The following is a 5202-nucleotide window of genomic DNA, read 5'->3' as shown; positions in this document are numbered from 1 at the left end:
ATTTCCGCCTTCCTGCTTATCAGGTTATTCCTAGACCTAGTTCCAGTCAGCTTCAGGCAGTCCCAAGACCCAGAGAATACGAGTGTGGTTGTGACTCGTCTCCAGATTAACAGTGAATGCGAATATTCCTTCATCTGGACCCAGTGCAATAAGTATGTGGATATTTTACCAGCTTCCTAATTTGTGATAAAGTAACAGCCCCTTCAGCTTGCTTTTTTTTTTCTTTTTGGGTCACACTTGGCGATGCACAGGGGTCACTCCTGGCTCATGCATTCAGGAATTAGTCCTGGCGGTGCTCAGGGGACCATATGGGATGCTGGGAATCGAACCTGGATTGGCCGTGTGCAAGACAAACGCCCTACCTGCTGTGCTTTTGCTCCAGCCTCCCTTTAGCTTTCTTTGATATCAACTTTTTGACCCTGTATTTAGGCATTCATACTTTTTAAACCTAAATTTAAGAATTTGGGGGCCAGAAACTATAGCAGGCAAGGTCCTGCCTTGCATCCAGCCAACCCGAATTTAATCCCCCACATCCCGTGTGGTCCCCCGGAGCACCATCAAGAGTGAATCCTGAGTGCAGAGCTAGGAGGAAGCCCTGAGCACAGCTGGATATGGCCCAAAAACCAAAAGTTTTTTGATATGACAGCCAAGACTATCATAGTGTTAGATTCTGTGATATGTATGTGTCCTTTTGATGCCTTGTAGTTCTGCAGTTTTGCATAAATAAGAATTTTTATTAAAATACCATATCCCGTGCTAGGTACTATGTTAGCCCACGAGATTCTTAAGCAAACACACATGTAGTAATAGGAATAAAAGTAAGGATATGACAAATATCAGAAAAACTATGTTTTATATAACGGAGGAAATTGACCTCATTAGGAAGGTGATAATAGGTCTGCACATGCCAGCTATTAGAATGAGCCCTTTAGAAGTACTAAGTGAAGAATCTCATCAAGCAGAAAGCTGTGTTCCCAGAGTTCCACAGCTGATTATGATGAAGGAAAAGCAGAAGTTTAATGGGCAAATCCCCTGGGAAAGCTTCCTAGCAGGAAAGCAGTACATATAAAGGTAAATGGGAAATTCAATGAAATAAACATTTAAGTATAGTAATTTCTAACTTAATGCAATCAAGTTTCTTGGAAATAAAGACTGAAGCAATCTAACAAGCAAGTCTTTGAACAACGTCATTTCAGTGCAAAACTGTTCGATGTTTTTTTTCTTCAATGAGGTAGCACTATAGCACTATCCTCCCGTTGATCGATATGCTCAAGTGGGCACCAATAATGTCTTCATTGTGAGACTTGTTACTGTTTTTGGCATATCGAATACACCACAGAGAGCTTGCCAAGCTCTGCCGTCTGGACGAGATATTCTCAGTAGCTTGACGGGCTCTCCAAGAGGGAAGGAGGAATTGAACCTGGGTCAGCCGCGTGCAAGGCAAACGCCCTACCCACTGTGCTGTTGCTCTACCCCTTTCAATGAGGTAAGATGAAAAATTAGCCACTAACATTGAGATAAATCACATAATTCAAAATCCTATTGTGTAGGTAGATAGAGCAAAGATGGTGAAAGAGAAACCAGAGGATACGGTAGGGACCACACCCCACCTGATTAGGTTACATAAATGATTCTGTTCAGAGAGCAGCGCGAAATAATCATTAAGGATTAATTGTGTGGAGGTGTGGAGACATCCATGTAGCTGACAGAGGAGTTGGAAGTGCTGGCCTGGGTGCTTGGATGAAAGGCCTCGGCTAGAAACGGGAGTCCTCTGTTTTGGGTGCTCATTAGCTTAAGAGTAAGGTCGAAACTGCCTCCATCCAACATCTGGGGTTTTTAAATTTTTATTGCTTTTTGGATCACACCTAGCGATGCTCAGGGGTTACTCCTGGCTCTGCACTCAGGAGTTACTCCTGCCAGTACTCAGGCAACCATATGGAATGCTGGGAATCGAACCCAGGTCAGCCGTGTGCAAAGCAAACGCCCTACCGCTGTGCTATCACTCCAGCCCCCTACATCCAACAATTGGCATGAAAGCACCTACTGAGACTGAGTTTGTGGAATCCCAGTATTCAGCGGTGACTTAGGGGAAGAAGAGCTTGCAAAGGAAACAAGGAAATGACTCGATCGAAGGGAAGATTTCAGTGCCCAGCAGTTGCTGCTGAGAGGTTGAGGATGGGACTATCCTGTAGTATGATGATGCAGAGGTTACTGGTCAAGTCACCTTAATGAGAATTAGGGCTCTGTGGTAATGGGGTAGAAAGCAGCGTAGGAAGGACTGAAGAGTGGAAAGAATATGAACACAGTAAAATGAAAAATTTTAAGTGGAATTTTATTTTGCTCTGAAGGTAAGGAGGGAGGAAGATAATAAAAAGCGATGTGGAAAAATCCAGCTGAGAAAGACAAATATAGAAGAGGGGTTGTGTTTTAAGATACAGGAAGAATCCAGAATGCAAGAGGCAGGACTGACCATACTTAAGTCAGCAGGGTTTTTGCAGTGGGGTTTTTGTTGTGTTTTGAAGAGCCACACCTATTAGTGCTTAAGGACTATCTCACAGCCAAACTCGGTTGCTCTTAGAGATCCTTGGGGTAAGGGGACCATCAGGTGCCAGGAATCGAACCTGGGTCTCCAGCCTATAAAGCTTGAGCTCGATACCAGCCTTTAGCAGTTTTTAACTGAGCAAGTGGTTAGACGCCAAACTAACTCAGGGAATGTGGCTACAAGCTGGACATCTGACCTTGTGGAGCATATATTCTAACCAGAGAAATTAGCAATACATAAGTAATTTCATCTAGTTTAACTGCTATCTTTAAAAGATAATAGGGAGTAAGGTGAATTTTTTTTGGGGGGGGTGTCACACCTGACAATGCACAAGGTTTACTCCTGGCTCTGCACTCAGGAATTACTCCTGGCGGTGCTCATAGGGCCATATGGGATGCTGGGAATTGAACCTGGGCTGGCCGCATGCATGGCAAATGCCCTACCTGCTGTGCTATCGCTCCAGCCCCTAAGGTGAATTTTTTAAATCTGTGTTTAATACCCCTCCCCTGATTTTTAAATTATAAATACATAATAGGATCCAGGGATCACTCAGCAGACTGAAGTACATATATTGTAAGCAGGAGCCCCAAAGAAACCAAGCACTGAGCCAGGAGTAGCCTGTGGCTCACTCAGGAGCCAAAACAAAACGGACTACAACAAAATGTGTATTCTTAGGGGTCAGAGACAAAGTACAGAGGGTAAAGCATTTGCCTTGCATATGGCTTACCTGGGTTCAATCCCCAGCATCACATATGATCTCCTGAGTACCACCAAGAGTGATTCTGAGCACTGAGCCAGGATTAAATCCTAAGCACTATCAGGTGTACCCCCCCAGTTTACTGTCTTAGGGTACAGTCCAACAAGAGTACAGTGAGTAAGGCACTTTCTTGCTCATAACTGACCCAAGTTTGATCCCCAGCATCACATATGGTCCCTCAAGCACAGCCCTGGTAATCCAGAGCAATCAGGTGTGACTCAGCTTCCCCACCTCCCTCCAAAAAAAAAAAAAAACCTACCATCTTTTAATATAGAACTCAGTGGCATAAGAATATTAACATTGTTGTGGAACACTCCCTGGGACTTTTTTCATCTCACAAAATCCAGACAATTCCCATTAAACAGCTTCCCCTTACTTCATCCCCCAGCTCTTGATAGCCAGTATTTTCTGTCTCTACGAATTTGACTACCTGAGATTCTTCATGGAAGTGAGTTCACAGTTTTTTTTTTGTTGTTGTTGTTCTTTTTTTTTTAATGACAGGTGTATTCCACACAATAGCCTCATGATTTCCTCATAGTTCATCTGTGATGTATGTAGCATGTGATAATTTCCTTCCTTTTTACAGTTGGAAAATATGCCATTTTTTACATCAACAATGTGATCAGGAAACAATTTTGTTGTTGTTGATTTTGGACCACACCCAGTAGTGCCAGATCAGCTTCATGCAAGGCAAGTGCCTTTACCCCTCTACTATGTGTGCACTACTGACATTTCAGTGTAAGTGTATACCTAAAGAAATAATCCTTTTAATCTGAAATTTAACCTGAGCACCCTATATTTCACCAAAATTGAAAACCTAAGGTTTGTTCAGTACGAGTCTCTTGTCTTTCTTACTCTACTTTCTCTTCTTAGAATATAAATCTTCAACTGGAGAGGAGAGGAGTGTAAAAAGCAAACACAGATTATGGCAACATGTAAAGAAAGTGACTGGGATAATGTAGGATAAAACTTTAAAAGTGCAATATGCAAAAGCAAAAAACACTAATCAAGGTTTCTGGCCTTCCCTAGTCACTGAAAATCCTCAGGCAAGTTCTTTAATATCTCTGAGCCTGTTTTCATGTTTATATAATAGGACAACACCATGTTCTTACACAAAGTCTTGGTGAAGATAAAACAAGGTAGGTAAAACTTCCAGTTCCAATCTGATAGGACCCATTCATTCTCCCTTTTCCCCAAGTTTCTGTTTCTTTACTGGGTTTAAGCGGGGGAAAGTATCAGAGCAAGACACTGGACTTTATAAATAAAAATAAAAAGCAAGCAAGAAGCAAGGGTGTGTGTGTGTGTGTGTGTGTGTGTGCGTGTGTGTGTGTGTGTGTGTGGTAGTTGAGGGATGGGGTAACGATAGGGGCACTGGGAAGAAGTTCAGCAGCCAGAGGCTTATGTGTACACCCTCATCACATGCGCCCCTAAGTCCCCAGCGTCCCGGGTGGCCCCTGGCACCACAGGTAGGGCACTACATCTTGGGGCCCAACATTGAGTCCTCTGCCCAGTTCGCTGAATATCCGAGTATTCTCAGAGTCATTAACTGGCCCCCGGAGCGCACTCCGTCCCTGCGATCACCATCACCAAATAAAAGACTAGTGGGGGTCTGAAACCCCGTGTTTTCTGCAAGAACCTTTTGTCTATCCATCAGCAAAAATTTCCTTCTGAACTTTCCTTTGAGGCTTAAGGTTTTGAACCTTGCCCCAAAACGAGTCCTCTAGGCTTGCTCTGGGTTCAAGCTGGATCCAGGTAGCCGGAGTCAGGAGCATCGTCCCGCCTCTAGGGAACACCCCGCAGGAGAGAGGCTGGGAGAACTGGACGGCACTCGGCCCCGCCCCTCCCGCAGGCCCCGCCCCTCCCGGAAGCCCCGCCCACCTCTCTCCGGGTCGGGCTCGGGTGC

This window comes from Sorex fumeus, unplaced genomic scaffold (genome assembly GCF_029834395.1).
Source record: "Sorex fumeus unplaced genomic scaffold, SorFum_2.1 ptg000095l, whole genome shotgun sequence".
Lineage (NCBI taxonomy): Eukaryota > Metazoa > Chordata > Mammalia > Eulipotyphla > Soricidae > Sorex > Sorex fumeus.
This window is presented reverse-complemented; position numbering follows the sequence as displayed.